General features: G+C 45.2%; 1 protein-coding gene and 1 long non-coding RNA gene across 3 annotated transcripts in view; one reads left to right on the forward strand and one right to left on the reverse strand.

Annotated features, from left to right (window-relative positions):
• Window positions 1–3,174, reverse strand: part of LOC143818579 (uncharacterized) — a 39,637-nt gene extending 36,463 nt beyond the window's left edge. The window contains exon 1 of the long non-coding RNA XR_013224621.1: window positions 3,091–3,174. This is a non-coding gene — a long non-coding RNA (uncharacterized LOC143818579). The remainder of the gene's footprint in view (window positions 1–3,090) is intronic.
• CNTN5 (contactin 5) overlaps window positions 1–19,625 on the forward strand; it is a 2,016,448-nt gene that overhangs the window by 960,615 nt on the left and 1,036,208 nt on the right. The window lies entirely within an intron of this gene.

The following is a 19,625-nucleotide window of genomic DNA, read 5'->3' on the forward strand; positions in this document are numbered from 1 at the left end:
CCTCTCTTGGCCATCGACACTAGCTCTGGAGGACCTCTCTTGGCCAACGACACTAGCTCTGGAGGACCTCTCTTGGCCATCGACACTAATAATAATAATAATAATAATAATTTTTATTTATATAGCACCAACATATTCCACAGCGCTTTACAACTTATAGAGGGGGACCTCTCTTGGCCAACGACACTAGCTCTGGAGGACCTCTCTTGGCCATCGACACTAATAATAATAATAATAATAATTTTTATTTATATAGCACCAACATATTCCACAGCGCTTTACAACTTATAGAGGGGGACCTCTCCTGTCAATCAACACTAGCTCTAGAGGACCTCTCTTGGCCAACGACACTAGCTCTGGAAGACCTCTCCTGGCCATCGACACTTGCTCTGGAGGACCTCTCCTGGCCATCGACACTAGCTCTGGAGGACCTCTCTTGGCCATCTACACTAGCTCTGGAGGACCTCTCTTGGCCATCGACACTAGCTCTGGAGGACCTCTCTTGGCCATCGACATTAGCTCTGGAGGACCTCTCTTGGCCATCGACACTAGCTCTGGAGGACCTCTCTTGGCCATCGACACTAGCTCTGGAGGACCTCTCCTGGCCATCGACACTAGCTCTGGAGGACCTCTCTTGGCCATCAATACTAGCTCTGGAGGACCTCTCTTGGCCATCGACACTAGCTCTGTAGGACCTCTCTTGGACATTGACACTAGCTCTGGAGGACCTCTCCTGGCCATCGACACTAGCTCTGGAGGACCTCTCCTGTCCATCAACACTAGCTCTAGAGGACCTCTCTTGGCCATCGACACTAGCTCTGGAGGACCTCTCTTGGCCATCGACACTAGCTCTGGAGGACCTCTCTTGGCCAACGACACTAGCTCTGGAGGACCTCTCCTGGCCATCGACACTAGCTCTGGAGGACCTCTCCTGGCCATCGACACTAGCTCTGGAGGACCTCTCTTGGCCATCTACACTAGCTCTGGAGGACCTCTCTTGGCCATCTACACTAGCTCTGGAGGACCTCTCTTGGCCATCGACACTAGCTCTGGAGGACCTCTCTTGGCCATCGACACTAGCTCTGGAGGACCTCTCTTGGCCATTGACACTAGCTCTGGAGGACCTCTCTTGGCCATCAACACTAGCTCTGGAGGACCTCTCCTCGCCATCGACAAGTTTTACATGTCTAACAAGATGTTTTGATTGGTAAGTGTTTAGCTATTCTCCCCCAAACATAAAGTGTAACTCATGGACTTTCTGTTGAGCCGATGTTTAGTCTTAGGCTACTTTCACACTAGCGTCGGTACGGACCCATCGCCGTGCGTCGGGCCGACGTACCGACGCATACTGTGAAATAAATGCACAACGGGGGCAGCAGGTGCAGTTTTTCAATGCATCCGCTGCCCCATTGTGAGTTGCGGGGAGGAGGGGGCGGAGTTTCGGCCGCACATGCGCGGTCGAAAATGGCGGACACGACACACCAAAAAACATTCCATGGAACTTTTTTTGTGCCGACGGTCTGCCAAAACACGATGCGACGTGTGGCAATCCGTCGCAATGTGTCGCTAATGCAAGTCAATGGAGAAAAAACGCATCCTGCAGGCAACTTTGCAGGATGCGTTTTTTTCTCCAAAACAACGCATTGCGACGTGCGTCGAACGACGCTAGTGTGAAAGTACCCTAAGTAGAGGGCAGCACTAAGCTGAGCTCTTTCGCTGCTTTGTCTTAGTCATCGACTGATCTACACTCCTGACATGTCCTTACAATGTGTCAAACATTTGCGAAAAGTGGCTACAGTTTAAAAATGTAGCGGAAGTTCCACATAATTAAGTCCCTGGTAGTCCAAAGCAGCAAATGTTTTAAAGGTAAAGTCCCTGGTGGTCCAGAGCAATAAAGATTGTTAAAGTCCTTGGTGTTCTAGGGCAGTTTAAGTGTTAAAAGTAAGTTGCCTTGTGGTTCAAAGCGGTGAAATTGTTAATGATAAAGTCACTGGTGATCCAGAGCATTAATAGTGTTAATAATAAAGTCCCTGGTGGTCACGAGCAGTAATAGTGTTAATAATAAAGTCCCTGATAGTCCAAAGCAGTAATTGTGTTATAATAATGTCCCTGGTAGTCCAGAGCAGAAAAATTGTTAATAATAAAGTCTATGGTAGTCCAGAGCATTAACAGTGTTATAATTATGTCCCTGGTAGTCCAGAGCAGTAATAGTTAATAACAAAGTCCCCAGAGGTCCAGAGCATTGATAGTGTTAACAATAAAGTCCCTGGTGGTCCAGAGCAGTAAAATTATTAATAATAATGTCCCCGGTAGTCCACAGCAGTAATAGTGTTATAATAATGTTCCTGGTATTCCACAGCAGTAAAATTATTAATAATAAAGTCCCCGGTGGTCCAGAGCATTGATAGTGTTAACAATAAAGTCCCTGGTGGTCCAGAGCAGTAAAATTGTTAATAATAAAGTCCCCGGTGGTCCAGCGCAGTGAAAATAGTAATGGTAAAGAGTAGACCCAGGTAAATGTGTTAATGGTAAGGTCCCTGATAATCGGGAGGATTAATAATTGGTAAAGTTCCTGGTGGTTCCGGGCAGTATGTAAATTAATAGTAAAGTCCGTCACTATCCAGGCAGTGAAGGTATTAGTGGTGAAGTCCCCGGTTATCCAGGGCCGGGCGCTTGTTGGTAGTGATTCAGGCAATTGTTTAGTTGGCCCTTACTCAGTTTCCTTCCCCCTAGCACCAGTCCTGCCCCATTTCAGCCTTACTGACGGCTTTCTCTATAACCAGCAGAATTGTGAGTGCCGCTCTTGGCTTGGTATAACAGATATATTGTAGATATTCAGCTTTGTACGGAGCTTATATTTATTTTAAAGCACAAACGTCACAGAAGAGTAAATATGGACTTAAAATTGTGTCCAAAATCTGCATCCAACCGAAAATCTGCGGCGCGCTAATTGATTTATCTGTGATTTTCGGAATGTTCCTCTACATAAATTACCCACGTTCCATATTTTCAGATTTAATGATCGCTGACAATAGCCGACAGTCTATAATGCTATTTAACATAACAATGTGACTCTCCGCAAATATTTACCATTATTTTGCCTTCTGTTCTTCCCATAGAAAGCCCCCGAGCTCCATTGTGCGCCGTTTCAGCAGCCGCCCCATTGGCCGACTGAGCGGAAAGATGCGCCTCAGATCTAAATCCCTCGGTGTGAGGAATGGTTTGGCAGCGGCACAATGGCGGAGGGACGAGCGTGTCCCGTGGTGCAGCCTGACAGTCAGATGGGGGATGGGGGGGGGATTTTATCATTTATAGAATTTCGCTTTTCTGTTTGGATTTCGCAGCTGAATAAACATTGCCCAATTTCAATTCCAAAATGTAACATAAAAGACTGTCGATCCAGGCGCCGTCCCTGCCTTGTGTTAGAATGCCGTGCCAAATGTATTTTTCGGATGCGAAGCCGAGTCTGCATTGTCTCATTCAACCACTTGAGAAAATTCTTAAAGAGATATTCCGTCTTTTATTTCAGTACTTAAAGGGTGTATTTATCGATAAGCTATTCTCATACTTCGCCATCTATTCAATTGGTGTGAATCTGCCCCCCAGTACCCCAAAGTGACTTACAGGGGCTGGGACCCCTTTCTTGTTCTCCCAGGCCCAGCAGAGGATATACGGTATGGTTGTGACTGCTTCTCTGGACTATGTGACCCCTGAAAGTTGCGAGACCATAAAGAGCCACAATCTGTGTACAATACTTGAGAAAAAGTGAAGGGATATGCTAAAATATAAGATATCGTTAAAGGGAATCAGTCAGCAGCATGATGTAGGGGCACAGACCCTGATTCCAGTGATATATCACTTACTGGGCTACTTGCTGCAGTTTTGATAAAATCCCTGTTTTCTCTGCTGTAGATACAGCAGTGGTCAGAATGCTGAGCTGTGTATGACCCCACCCACACTTCTGATTGTCAGCTTCCTGTGTCCACTGTCAGCAAGCTGCCAATCAGTGGTGGGGGCGCGGTTACACAGGCTAGCTGGACTACCTGGCATGATGCACCTAGTCCGGCTCTGATAACCTCCTGCTGATAAAACGCTGATTGCATTAAAACTACAGCAAGCTGCTCAGCAAGTGACGTATCGCTGGAATAAGGATCTCTGCCCCATCACTAAGCTGCTCTCATTAAATAGCAGAAATCTGGTGAAAGATTTCCTTTAATTAAAACATGAAATTCATTCTCAGAGTGTGTTGTGTTGTGAACTCCGTTTTCAGGCTCCCTCTTGTGGTCACAGATGGTATTGTGTGACTTTGGTTTTTTGGCTCCCCCTGGTGGTTTGGTTTATTATCCTGCGGGTCTGCTGGATCAGCTGCCTCGTTATTCACCAGGGAGGCTCCTATTTAGCCCTGCTTCACTTCCACTTGTTGCCGGCTGTCAATGTATTCAGTGCTATTCTGATTACTCCTGATTATCTCGTTTTCTGCCTCTTCAGGAAAAGCTAAGTTCTGTTTGAATATTTTTTGCTCATCTGTCTGCAATATGATTTCTGTGCATGATGAGTCTAGTCCAGCTTGCTAACATGTGATTTCTTTTTGCTGGTAAGCTCTGGGGTACGGAGTTGCTTCCCCCGCACCGTTAGTCGGTGCGGGGGCTCGAGCAATCTCTGCGTGGATATTTTGAATAGGGTTTTTTATTGACCGCACAGTTTCCTTCCTATTTTCTGCTATTTAGTATTAGCGGGCCTCATTTGCTAAATCTGATTTCATCTCTGCGTTTTTGCTTTCCCCTTAACTCACCGTTAATATTTGTGGGGGGCTATTCTATATCTTTGGGGTCTTCCACTGAGGCAAGTGAGGACTTACTTTCCCTCCAGGAATAGTCAGTTTCTCAGGCCGTGATGAGACGTCTAGGATTTTTAGGTAACATTCTACGGCTGCCTATAGTTGTTTGCGGATAGGATCAGGTTGCAGTCAATCTAGTTACCACTTCCCCAGAGCTAGTAGTCTGTTCAGTTACTTAGCTAGTCCGACCTGCGATCCTTGCCACTAGGATCATAACAGTACAGCCGGCCTATAAAGTGTTAATTGCATGGCAGAAGCAGGAGAAAAGAAGCTTGGAGATATTTTTTTTTTTTTTTTTTTGCTGCCGTGTGTCTAGCTGCTGTGTGTCTGGCTTCTCTCCTCCTCTTAATCTTGGTGTGGCTCTGAGTTCAGCTGCTGATATGGATATCCAGAGTTTAGCCTCCAGTGTAGATCATCTTGCTGCAAGGGTACAAAGTATTCAGGATTTTGTTGTGCACAGTCCTATGTCAGAGCCTAGAATACCTATTCCGGAGTTGTTTTCTGGAGATAGATCTAGGTTCCTGAATTTTAAGAACAATTGCAAGTTGTTTCTTTCTTTGAAACCTCGTTCCTCTGGGGATTCTGTTCAGCAAGTTAAGATTATTATTTCTTTCTTGCGTGGCGATCCTCAAGATTGGGCTTTCGCATTGGCTCCAGGGGATCCTGCATTGCTCAGTGTGGATGCATTTTTTCTGGCCCTTGGATTGCTCTATGAGGAACCTAATCTTGAGAACCAGGCTGAAAAAGCGTTGTTGGCCCTCTCTCAGGGGCAAGATGATGCAGAGGTGTACTGCCAGAAATTTCGGAAATGGTCAGTGCTTACTCAATGGAATGAGTGTGCCCTGGCTGCAAATTTCAGAAAAGGTCTTTCTGAAGCCATTAAGAATGTCATGGTGGGGTTCCCTACGCCTGCAGGTCTGAATGAGTCAATGACTCTGGCCATTCAGATTGATCGGCGTTTGCGGGAGCGCAAACCTGCGCACCATTTGGCGGTGTCTTCTGAACAGACACCTGAGTCTATGCAATGTGATAGAATTCTGACCAGAAGTGAACGGCAAAATTATAGACGGCAAAATGGGTTGTGCTTTTACTGTGGTGACTCAGCTCATGTTATCTCAGCATGCTCTAAGCGCACAAAAAAGATTGATAAATCTGTCACCATCGGTACTTTACAGCCTAAGTTTGTTTTGTCTGTTACCCTGATTTGTTCCCTGTCATCTTACCCGGTTATGGCTTTTGTGGATTCAGGTGCTGCCCTGAGTCTGATGGATTTGTCATTTGCCAGGCGCTGTGGTTTTGTTTTGGAGCCTTTAAAATTCCCTATTCCACTAAGGGGAATTGATGCTACGCCATTGGCTGAGAATAAACCTCAGTATTGGACACAAGTGACCATGTGCATGACTCCTGTTCATCAGGAGGTGATTCGCTTTCTTGTGTTGCATAATTTGCATGATGTTGTCGTGTTGGGCCTGCCATGGTTGCAGACTCATAATCCAGTCCTGGATTGGAAAGCAATGTCTGTGTCAAGTTGGGGTTGTCAGGGAATTCATGGCGACGCTCCTGTGGTGTCAATTGCTTCATCCACTCCTTCTGAGGTCCCTGCGTTTTTGTCAGATTACCAGGATGTATTTGATGAGCGCAAACTCAGTTCTCTACCTCCTCATAGGGATTGTGATTGTGCTATAAATTTGATTCCTGGTAGTAAGTTTCCTAAGGGACGACTTTTCAATTTGTCAGTGCCGGAGCATGCTGCTATGCGGAGTTATATAAAGGAGTCTTTGGAGAAAGGACTTATTCGCCCCTCCTCCTCCACTCTTGGTGCGGGGTTCTTTTTTGTGGCTAAGAAGGATGGTTCCTTGAGACCTTGTATTGATTATCGCCTTCTAAACAAAATCACGGTCAAATTTCAGTATCGTTTGCCATTGTTATCTGATCTGTTTGCTCGCATTAGGGGGTCTAGTTGGTTCACCAAGATAGATCTTCGTGGTGCGTATAACCTTGTGCGTATTAAGCAGGGTGATGAATGGAAAACTGCATTTAATACGCCCGAAGGCCATTTTGAGTACTTGGTGATGCCTTTTGGACTTTCTAATGCTCCTTCTGTCTTTCAGTCCTTTATGCACGACATCTTCCGCGAATATCTGGATACATTTATGATTGTGTATCTGGATGATATTCTGGTTTTTTCGGATGATTGGGAGTCCCATGTTAAGCAGGTCAGGATGGTGTTTCAGGTCCTGCGTGCCAATGCTTTATTTGTGAAGGGCTCAAAATGTCTTTTTGGAGTCCAGAAGGTCTCTTTTTTGGGTTTCATTTTTTCTCCTTCTGCTATTGAGATGGACCCAGTCAAGGTTCAGGCTATTCATGACTGGACTCAGCCTACATCTGTTAAGAGTCTTCAGAAGTTCTTGGGTCTTGCTAATTTTTACCGTCGCTTCATCGCTAATTTTTCTGGTGTTGTTAAGCCATTGACGGATTTGACCAAGAAGGGTTCTGATGTTACTAATTGGTCTCCTGCGGCTGTGGAGGCCTTTCGGGAGCTGAAGCGCCGGTTTTCTTCGGCTCCGGTCTTATGTCAGCCAGACGTCTCCCTTCCTTTCCAGGTCGAGGTTGATGCTTCTGAGATTGGAGCGGGGGCTGTTTTGTCGCAGAGAAGCTCTGATGGCTCTGTGATGAAGCCATGTGCTTTCTTTTCAAGAAAGTTTTCGCCTGCCGAGCGGAATTATGATGTTGGTAATCGGGAGTTGTTGGCTATGAAGTGGGCATTTGAGGAGTGGCGACATTGGCTCGAGGGAGCTAAGCATCGTGTGGTGGTCTTGACTGATCACAAGAATTTGATTTATCTCGAGTCGGCCAAGCGGCTGAATCCTAGAAAGGCTCGTTGGTCGTTGTTTTTCTCTCGTTTTGATTTCGTGGTCTCATACCTGCCTGGTTCGAAGAATGTGAAGGCTGATGCTCTTTCTAGGAGTTTTGTGCCTGACTCTCCTGGTGATTCAGAGCCAGCTGGTATCCTCAGAGAAGGGGTGATTTTGTCTGCCATCTCCCCAGATTTGCGACGAGTGCTGCAGGAGTTTCAGGCGGATAGACCTGACTGTTGTCCACCGGAGAGACTGTTTGTCCCGGATAGATAGACCAGCAGAGTTATTTCCGAGGTTCATTCTTCGGTGTTGGCAGGCCATCCTGGGATTTTTGGTACCAGAGATTTGGTGGCTAGGTCCTTCTGGTGGCCTTCCTTGTCGCGGGATGTGCGTTCCTTTGTGCAGTCTTGTGGAATTTGTGCTCGGGCTAAGCCTTGCTGTTCTCGTGTCAGTGGCTTGTTGTTGCCTTTGCCTGTCCCGAAGAGGCCTTGGACGCACATTTCCATGGATTTTATTTAAGATCTCCCTGTCTCTCAGAGAATGTCGGTCATTTGGGTGGTGTGTGATCGTTTTTCTAAAATGGTCCATTTGGGGCCCTGGCCTAAGTTGCCTTCCTCCTCCGAGTTGGTTCCTCTGTTTTTTCAAAATGTGGTTCGTTTGCACGGGATCCCTGAAAATATTGTTTCCGACAGAGGATCCCAGTTTGTGTCTAGATTTTGGCGGACCTTTTGTGCTAAGATGGGCATTAATTTGTCTTTTTCGTCGGCCTTCCATCCTCAGACGAATGGCCAAACCGAGCGCACTAATCAGACTTCGGAAACCTATTTAAGATATTTTGTTTCTGCTGATCAGGACGACTGGGTGACTTTTTTGCCATTGGCCGAGTTTGCCCTTAATAATCGGGCTAGTTCTGCTACTTTGGTTTCGCCTTTTTTTTTGTAATTCAGGGTTTCATCCTCGTTTTTCCTCGGGTCAGGTGGAGTCTTCTGACTGTCCTGGAGTGGATGTTGTGGTGGATAGGTTGCATCAGATTTGGAATCATGTGGTGGACAATTTGAAGCTGTCACAAGAGAAGGCTCAGCGCTTTGCCAACCGCCGTCTCTGTGTGGGTCCCCGACTTCGCGTTGGGGATTTGGTGTGGTTGTCTTCTCGCTTTGTTCCTATGAAGGTCTCCTCTCCTAAGTTTAAGCCTCGGTTTATCGGTCCTTATAAGATTTTGGAAGTCCTTAACCCTGTGTCATTTCGTTTGGACCTCCCGGCATCGTTTGCTATTCATAATGTGTTCCATCGGTCGTTGTTGCGGAGGTATGTGGTGCCTGTGGTTCCTTCGGTTGAGCCTCCTGCCCCTGTGCTGGTTGAGGGAGAATTGGAATACGTGGTGGAGAAGATCTTGGATTCTCATATTTCTAGACGGAGGCTTCAGTATTTGGTTAAGTGGAAAGGCTATGGTCAGGAGGATAATTCCTGGGTTGTCGCCTCTGATGTTCATGCGGCCGATTTGATTCGTGCCTTCCATGTGGCTCACCCTGATCGCCCTGGGGGTTTTGATGAGGGTTCGGTGACCCCTCCTCAAGGGGGGGGGTACTGTTGTGAACTCCGTTTTCAGGCTCCCTCTTGTGGTCACAGATGGTATTGTGTGACTTTGGTTTTTTGGCTCCCCCTGGTGGTTTGGTTTATTATCCTGCAGGTCTGCTGGATCAGCTGCCTCGTTATTCACCAGGGAGGCTCCTATTTAGCTCTGCTTCACTTCCACTTGTTGTCGGCTGTCAATGTATTCAGTGCTATTCTGATTACTCCTGATTATCTCGTTTTCTGCCTCTTCAGGATAAGCTAAGTTCTGTTTGAATATTTTTTGCTCATCTGCCTGCAATATGATTTCTGTGTATGATGAGTCTAGTCCAGCTTGCTAACATGTGATTTCTTTTTGCTGGTAAGCTCTGGGGTACGGAATTGCTTCCCCCGCACCGTTAGTTGGTGCGGGGGCTCGAGCAATCTCTGCGTGGATATTTTGAATAGGGTTTTTTATTGACCGCACAGTTTCCTTCCTATTTTCTGCTATCTAGTATTAGCGGGCCTCATTTGCTAAATCTGATTTCATCTCTGCGTTTGTGCTTTCCCCTTAACTCACTGTTAATATTTGTGGGGGGCTATTCTATATCTTTGGGGTCATTCCACTGAGGCAAGTGAGGACTTACTTTCCCTCCAGGAATAGTCAGTTTCTCAGGCCGTGACGAGACGTCTAGGATTTTTAGGTAACGTTCCACGGCTGCCTATAGTTGTTTGCGGATAGGATCAGGTTGCGGTCAATCTAGTTACCACTTCCCCAGAGCTAGTAGTCTGTTCAGTTACTTAGCTAGTCCGACCTGCGATCCTTGCCACTAGGATCATAACAGTGTTGCTGATTTTCTGACCTTATTTGCAGACGGAAAATCAACATCGTACTATGTTTGCAGCAAAGTGGTGACATTTTGTCTTATCCACATGCTGCAGAATAAAAGTTGCACTAAAAATTGACATGAATCTGGATTTCAAAATGATGTTGCGGTTCGGCTGCACATTTAACGGCAAGTCAAAATTTGCAACAAATCTCAGTTTGCAAAAAAAAAAAAAAAGTGCGCAAAGTTCCAATTTTTTCTTTAAAAAGCAAAACACTGCACTCAGCCGTCCTGCACTTTCATGGCTCCCCTGACGGGTTCTAAGCCAGTTTCTATACCACCTGTGATGATGCCATATGTGATCACATGGGACTAAACCCCATCATAGGAGACCAGCAGGGAACCGGCGACGCAGCCACAAAAGTTGCATGGAGTTTGGGTGCAGTATTCCATTTTTCCCTATCTCTAGTGGCAAATCTGCAACAAAACCTGCATGAATTGGGAATTACAAATGTAATATTTTTTTCATGGAAACGCTATGGAAATCTAATAAGATTTCTCCATCTTCTCCATTGTCTCTGTGAGAATACATCGGACTGCACTCTGATGACATCCGAGTGCAGTCTGATGTTTAGACTTTAATGGGTGCGTGTGATCCTAATATTGTAGACACTCGTAGTATACTGTGATTGTTTTCTCATCTCTAATCGGCATGAGAAAATATTCTCTATCCCATAATATAACATTGGGCCGAGTGCTATCCGATAAAACATTATATAGCGCTCCGCCATGTTAGTCCTCAATGTAAACGAGCGCTCACCCTTACGCTATTGTGCATGGGTAGACCCATGTTAGAGCCCCCCAAATTGCACTACAGGTTCTTCTCCAACATATTTTGTTACATAAGGAAAGTGTATAATGGCTCTTGAAGAAAAGGCTTTGGTTAAATGGCTAAAGGGGTAAATCTACTGGGGATCCAATCACTGGAAACCCCATAGATAATGAGATTGGGCATATTGGGTTCCCTGTAAATAGATTGGCAATGCTTCACCCTCCGTGTATGTTGGCCTTGGTCATGGATCCACAATATGACACTATGAGGACATGGGACCTTTGTTCTTGTTATCTTTAGGGTTCCCGGTGGTCAGGCCTTTTCACCTATTCATAGAATCAATGGGAATACTCTTAGCCCCTTTAAGTGGAAACACTTTGGGTTTTTTGTGTAGTGTATGAGAAAAAAGAAGTCACCTTTGTTCCTGGTTCCAATATGTCTTCTAATTTCACTTCTTACAGGACATATCGTGGATTGCGCTGCCGGAAAATAAAGGACATGTCTACGTGTTTTGCACTAGAACACATGGTCCATGTGGACACACTGACATGTGCTCAGACCTAGAGATATGAATGGGTCTATGTGTGTAAATGTCCCCTGACACCACACGTAACGGACACACTGACATGTGCGCAGACCTAGAAATATGAATGGGTCTATGTGTGTAAATGTCCCCTGACACCACACGTAGCGGACACACTGACTGTGAAGGAGGCCTAGAGATATGAATGGGTCTGCGTGTGTAAATGTCCCCTAACACCACACGTAGCGGACACACTGACATGTGCGCAGACCTAGAAATATGAATGGGTCTATGTGTGTAAATGTCCCCTGACACCACACGTAGCGGACACACTGACTGTGAAGGAGGCCTAGAGATATGAATGGGTCTGCGTGTGTAAATGTCCCCTAACACCACACGTAGCGGACACACTGACATGTGCGCAGACCTAGAGATATGAATGGGTCTATGTGTGTAAATGTCCCCTGACACCACATGTACCGGACACACTGACTGTGAAGGAGGCCTAAGAGTGGTCATTTTATACGTTGTGAATGCACGTGGTGAAGAGTAGGATATACGGCACATTCTTCCCTTTCGATGCCATCCCCCAGTGTCTGAAGCATTAAATGCCTACAAGGTATAAGCAGTTTACACATCTGGCTAATTACCTGCCACTTCATTGAAAGGTGATGATTGGTCTCCTGGGACGAGCAGAATTTGCAATCTACCTCTTCGTGTCAACGCTATTAGTTGGAGGAGAGAAAGCTTGGGAGCTGTAAGTGGTTTATGTTGGATAGTTTACATTTTTGGCATTTGAGGCGATATTTCTCCAGAAAGATGATTTTACTATCCTTTTGTGATGCTTATAGAAAACCATTGCACTGTATAAAAAACGTGCAAGTGACAGGTCACAATAAATAGGTCTTTTTGGCAAGATCATGTCTGCTGTCTGTTTTGCAGCACAGTTCCAGGTTTTATTAGCTACAATTTGGGGAAAAAAATCCAGTTTTCAAATATATATTCTTACCTGTATGCCTCAAATCTGCAGAAAAATAGAGCTTGAATCTTTTATGCTAATGATTTCTTCCAGGCTTCGGGGCATGTGCTACCTGGAAGAAATATCTGCCTCCTGACTTCATTATAATACCATCCCCCTGCTGTGACGTGCAGTTGCAGCACCATAATCTCTCACCTGCACCCTGTACTCACTGTTCTGGGTACCTCATCCACCCTTCTATGGGCAGTATCTTCATCCTGCTTCTGTGCAGGTGTCGGCGAGTCACTGCTACAGTGCAGGTGTCGGCGAGTCACTGCAACTGTGCAGGTGTCTGCGAGTCACTGCTAGTGTGCAGGTGTCGCCGAGTCACTGCTACTGTGCAGGTGTCTGCGAGTTACTGCTAGTGTGCAGGTGTCGCCGAGTCACTGCTACTGTGCAGGTGTCTGCGAGTCACTGCCACTGTGCAGGTGTCGGCGAGTCACTGCTAGTGTGCAGGTGTCGGCGAGTCACTGCTACTGTGCAGGTGTCAGCGATTCACTGCTACTGTGCAGATGTCGGCGAGTCACTGCTACTGTGCAGATGTCGGCGATTCACTGCTACTGTACAGGTGTCGGCGAGTCACTGCTACTGTGCAGGTGTCGGCGAGTAACTGCTAGTGTGCAGGTGTCTTCGACTGACTGCTTCTGTGCAGGTGTCGTTGAGTCACTGCTACTGTGCAGGTGTCGCTGAGTCACTGCTACTGTGCAGGTGTCGGTGAGTCACTGCTACTGTGCAGGTGTCCGTGAGTCACTGCTACTGTGCAGGTGTTGGCAAGTCACTGCAACTGTGCAGGTGTCTACGAGTCACTGCTACTGTGCAGGTGTCGGTGAGTCACTGCTACTGTGCAGGTGTCGGCGAGTCACTGCTACTGTGCAGGTGTCAGTGAGTCACTGCTACTCTGCAGGTGTCAGCAAGTCACTGCTAGTGTGCAGGTGTCGCCAAGTCACTTCTATTGTGCAGGTGTCGGCGAGTCACTGCTAGTGTGCAGGTGTCGCCAAGTCACTGCTACTGTGCAGGGGTCCGCGAGTCACTGCTACTGTGTAGGTGTCCCTGAGTCACTGCTAGTGTGCAGGTGTCGCCAAGTCACTGCTACTGTGCAGGTGTCAGCGAGTAACTGCTACTGTGCAGGTGTTGGTGAGTCACTGCTACTGTGCAGGTGTCGGCAAGTCACTGCTACTGTGCAGGTGTCGGCGAGTCACTGCTACTGTGCCGGTGTCGGCGAGTCACTGATACTGTGCAGGTGTCGGCGAGTCACTGCTACTGTGCAGGTGTCGGGGAGTCACTGCTACTGTGCAGGTGTCGGGGAGTTACTGCTACTGTGCAGGTGTCGGGGAGTCACTGCTACTGTGCAGGTGTCGGCGAGTCACTGCTATTGTGCAGGTGTCCGGGAGTCATTGCTACTGTGCAGTTACTCACTGGCACCTGTGCATAAGGAGTATGAAGACACTGCCCATAGAAGGGTGGATATTGTACCCAGAACAGCAGGTGGTCAGCCTCCAGCTATGGGATGAAAAAAATTTCTGAGCAATGATATCAAGCCAATACCATTACATACAGTGATTCTTCTTAAAGGGAATCAGCCACTAGGTTTTTGGCACCTAATTTGAGAGCAGAATGATGTAGGTGTATAGATGCTGACTCCAGCAATGTATCATTTCTGGGCTTCTTGCTGTCGTTTTGCTAAAATCATAGTTTTATCAGCAGGAGATTATCACTAGAGGATTAGTAAACCTGCTGCCGAGTAGTCCTCCATATTCATGAGCTCTGTGTAAGCTTTCTGCCTATACACAGTGAACACAGAAAACTGCCAATCAGTGATGTGGGCGGGGTTATACAGAGCTCAGTATTCAGAGAACTGGTAAATTTGCAGAAGAGTTTTATCAAAACTACAGCGAGCTGCCTAGTAAGTGACACATCGCAGGAATCAGGGTCTCAGCCCCTACATCATGGTTCTCTTAGGTGGGCTAACAAACCCTGGTGACAGATTCTCTTTAAAAGAATCACCCTATTGGCTGAGGCTCTTTCCGCAGCTGATTTCTAAATATTATTCATCTTGTATACCACTTTTGCTATAAAGTTATCAGTGTGGAATTACAGTGCATGTTACTCTCCTCTCTAAGACATATGGAATTATCCCCCCTCGTATCCTGATGTCTCATTAATTCCTATTTAATTCATGTTGTGACAATAGATTTCACATCCGCGGTCTGCATTGCTGTCAGCCGTACGGGAGCTACTCCTAGTTATGTAAGAATGTCGCCGAAGAATTGTCATGACAAGAAATGATTGAGGAAATCAGTATAGAATTAGGAAGCGGTACAAGTAATCCCAACGATATAGCAACTTTTCTCATATTTCCTTCCCCAAACTGACTTATCTACAAGTAACAGCGGCTACACATTCTGCCCGGTAGGTCTCTGTCTCTGGCCATGCATGGTCCATAGGATTTTTTACCTTTTTACATTGAACGCTTAGTTTAGGGAATTGTATTTGAAGCAAATCTCAAAATATTCATAGTTCAAGAATCACTACCTATAAAGAAACACAATATCCCAGAAATTCCTCCCAAAATCTTTTATTCTCTGTTCCTACTTCCTTAATACAATTAACACTGAGAAACATATATAAAATAAATCTTCACTTCATGGTTCTACAGTCACCTGTGTGACTTTAATCAGCTGACTGCAGCAGGAGCCTCTCCCCTCAATATGCTTTTCTATAACCAATTGATAGATGAAGTGTTAAATTTTAAGCAAAGGAAAGAAGATGTGGCTTAAAGGGGTTGTCAAGACTTGAGGTTCACGTTTGCAGTCGCTCTATGTGACTGCAGATTTGTGAATCCTCATAGCATGTGCGCTGTCAGGATTCGGCAGTGCTGGGAATGAGAGGGGGCGTGACCGCAAGTATGTCACATGCAGACTAGACGTGTGCTACCTCGCTTAGCACAAGTAAATTGAGTAAGGTAGGACGCGTCTAGTTGGAATGTGGCTGGAAGAAGAGAATCCTGACTGCTCGCACTGTGCACGCTGTGAGGATTCACAAGTCTTCAGTCACATGGAGTGACTGCAGATTTGAGCCGTAAGTCTGGACAACCCCTTAAATTGAGTTTAAACCCTTCTTTATGGACTATATAGCACTTATGTTTAAGCCTCAATGGAATAGCTGTCTGCCAAATTATCATCCAGCTTAAAGCTTTTCCTCAATGTCAGGCAAGTCTGCATGTGTCCTGAAGTTGGAGATGTGGTGTAAGCTCTGGGCAGACACCTTTGGTGGCAACCTACCCCCTGGGAACAAAAGGATTGAGCATATTGAGATCTAACAGCCCAATCTCTCCCCCATTTATTCTTCTGTTGTTGGGTGGTTGGGATTCCGATATATACTTTAGATGGTTGACTCTTCTCACCAAAATTGTTGAGTTTGGTTGACATTAAACTATCGTGTATGCCCATCTTTGGTTTTGAAACTACCCCAGGGCATGTGATCATCCAGATTTACTCTCATTGGCATACAGTCCTACCAGTGAAGGCTATCATGCCACCCATTAAAAGAGAAAACTCATAAAATGACCAACTCCTCTTACCTTTAACCGTCCAATGGCTGTTCCAGCCCGGTCAAGTACCGAGGCAGAGAGGTTTTGGCTCCTCGTGAAAGAATTCATATTATATTACACATCAACTTGTCTGAAAATGTTACAAGCACAAAGCTTTTAGCTTCTCCGATCCATTAATAAAAACACATGTAACCAAATTATCACATGAAAGGTAATCACAGATCTCAAGCAGCTACAAATGACTCGGTGCAATTCTGTCTATTTTCCCGGTTATCTTAACAGTGAGTGTAAAGCTTTTAGGCATCCAGAAAAAAAATAATTTATCACCATTTCCATAAGTGACATAATAGATCAGCCACAACAAGATATAATCTATTACCTCTAGACTATTGAGTCGTGTCTGTATGTGTTCCATAATGATACATTGTATTTACGTGACAGTATGGTTTCCACACTGTAACAACCAGTCCTTGCCAGAAAATGTGTAAAACTCCAAACCTTATATTATCCCTTTACCATATACACCAATTGTTTAGTTAAAAAAAATTGTTAAGTGCAACGTTTTACCCATTGTGAGACTAAGTGCTATTTCATAAGTCTGGGATCTTTGGTCCGACCCGGAATTGCACTGCACAGACTGGCCGCGTCTCTTGACCCCGAGCATTGCAGCTTCATATATTTCTATGAGGCTGACACGCTCGGGGTCTGGAGACGTGCGGCCAGTCCATGCAGTGTTATCTGAGATCAGACTGATGACTTCAGACATCTGAAACGGCCCAGATTTGGAGGTCTTCCAACCTGCCAAAAAGGTTTCACTGGAGAATGACTACTTTATTTTTCCTCTTGTTTCGAAGATAAGTGACAATGACCAATTTGACAAAAAAAAATGTAGTTTCTTGTTACTCTGTTGGGAGGCACGTATCCTACTATTGTCTATATGTGACCATGCAGCGATTGTGATGGAGCTCGCAGCCTGTCAAGGATTTTTCTAACATCTTCGGCTATTTACTATATTTGTATTATGCGGAACAAAAGTTTGAAAAGTTGGTTTTCAAAAATTCTAAAAACGTAAAGGGAACCTATCAGCAGGATTGTGCACAGTAACCTATAGACAGTGTCAGGTTGGTGCCGTTATGATTACAATGATACCTGGTGATGAAATCCGTCTTGTGGTTGTTGCTTAATCTTTATTTTCTGTTTTGAGTTAATGATATGCTTGTGCCCTAGGGCGGGCCTGGAAGGGGGGTCTTTATGTGGTGCTCTGATTAGGCTACTTTCACATTAGCGTCGTACGGCGCACAACAAATTGCATCGTTGCGACGTACCGACGCTAGCAGTGAATGCGCCGCACAATGGGGGCAGCGGATGCTGTTTTTCTACGCATCCGCTGCCCCATTGTGAGGTGTTGGGAGGCGGGGGCGGAGTTCCAGCCACGCATGCGCGGTCGGAAATGCTGGACACGATGCACCAAAAAACATTACATGCAACACGACGCAACCGTCGCACGACGGGTGCGACGTGTGGCAATGCGTCGCACTGCGTCGCTAATGCAAGTCTATGGAGAAAAAACGCATCCTGCAAGCAGTTTTGCAGGATGCGTTTTTTCTACAAAACGACACATAGCGACGTGCAGTGCACGACGCTATTGTGAAAGTAGCCTAAGGTAATCAAACTGATGGCTTCTGACAGGTCATGATCCCTTGTGCAGTAGGATCTATTGGATTCCCTGGAGCACGAGCAAATCATTAACTCAAAACTGAAAATATAGATTAAACAACAACCACAAGATGGATTTCATCACCAGGTATCATTGTAATCAGTATAATGGCGCCGACCTGACACTGTCTGTAGGTTACTGTGCACAATCCTTTAATAGAAAAAGAAGCAATGGTAAAAAAGAAAAAAAAGAAGCTATGCTCATCTGTTATATCCCTTGCCACTGTCAAGATCCTCATAGCTTTTACTTTACTTGCCGGCAGTGATGCCGTCCAACTTTCGCAATAGCCTTATCACTCTATGGCTCGAGCAGCAGTTAGGTAGATTGGACTTCATCACTGCATCCCAATTAAAAATGTTCTACTTCTCTAGCTGTGGGAAATGTAACATGTCAGTATAGATGATTTGTAACTTTATACTATTCTCAAACTCAGTAGGATCCAGAAACCCCAATGGTGTATGACTATATGGTAAACTATGTGATTTGTTCGACATTTACAATGCAAGGACTACTGTTACTAGAAAGAAGTACTATAAAGGAGTTGTAAAAGAAGCACTCTCATCAAAATGTTTCTCTTAATATATTGCAGTCATCATATTATATAGAACTGTGTACTTACAATTGCTAATTTTGCCTTTCTACCCAATTAATTCTTCTCTTTTCTCTGTTCCATGTAGAAACAAGAACTGTATTTTCCCTGTATGAGTCATCAGTCACTGCAAAAGTCCCTGGCAGGGGGGAGGAGGAGATGAAGAGGGGAATGACTCATGCATGGAAATGAGACTTCCTGTTTCTACATAGAGGAGAGAAAAGAGAATAATAAGCTGGGTAGAAAGGCAAAATGAGCAATTGTAAGTGTATGATGCTATATAATAAAATGATTCCGATGTACTTTGATGAGAGTGCTTCTTTAACTAATAAAACTCCTATACATATGTTATGTCATATTTAAAGCACTCGATGGGAGCCCCCAATTTAGGACACCCATTCCTAAATAGATACTCTACAAAGACTTTCTTGCATACAGTACAGACCAAAAGTTTGGACACACTTTCTCATTTAAAGATTTTTCTGTATTTTCATGACTATGAAAATTGTAAATTCACACTGAAGGCATCAAACTATGAATTAACACATGTGGAATTATATACTTAACAAAAAAGTGTGAAACAACTGAAAATATGTCTTATATTCTAGGTTATTTAGAGTAGCCACCTTTTGCTTTGATGACTGCTTTGCACACTCTTGGCATACTCTTGATGAGCTTCAAGAGGTAGTCACCGGGAATTGTTTTCACTTCACAGGTGTGCCCTGTCAGGTTTAATAAGGGGGATATCTTGCCTTATAAAAGGAGTTGGGACCATCAGTTGTGTTGTGCAGAAGTCTGGTGGATACACAGCTGATAGTTCTACTGAATAGACTGTTAGAATTTGTATTATGGCAAGAAAAAGGCAGCTAAGTAAAGAAAAACAAGTGGCCATCATTACTTTAAGAAATGAAGGTCAGTCAGTCTGAACAATTGGGAAAACTTTGAAAGTGTCCCCAAGTGCAGTTGCAAAAACCATCAAGCGCTACAAAGAAACTGGCTTATATGAGGACCGCTCCAGGAAAGGAAGACCAAGAGTCACCTCTGCTTCTGAGGATAAGTTTATCTAGTCACTAGCCTCCTCAGAAATTGCAGGTTAACAGCAGCTCAGATTAGAGACCAGGTCAATGCCACACATAGTTCTAGCAGCAGACACATCTCTACAACAACTGTTAAGAGGAGACTTTGTGCAGCAGGCCTTCATGGTAAACTAGCTGCTAGGAAACCACTGCTAAGGGCAGGCAACAAGCAGAAGAGACTTGTTTGGGCTAAAGAACACAAGGAATGAACATTAGACCAGTGGAAATTTGTGCTTTGGTCTGATGAGTC

The sequence above is a fragment of the Ranitomeya variabilis genome, chromosome 3 (genome assembly GCF_051348905.1).
Source record: "Ranitomeya variabilis isolate aRanVar5 chromosome 3, aRanVar5.hap1, whole genome shotgun sequence".
Taxonomy (NCBI): Eukaryota; Metazoa; Chordata; class Amphibia; order Anura; family Dendrobatidae; genus Ranitomeya; species Ranitomeya variabilis.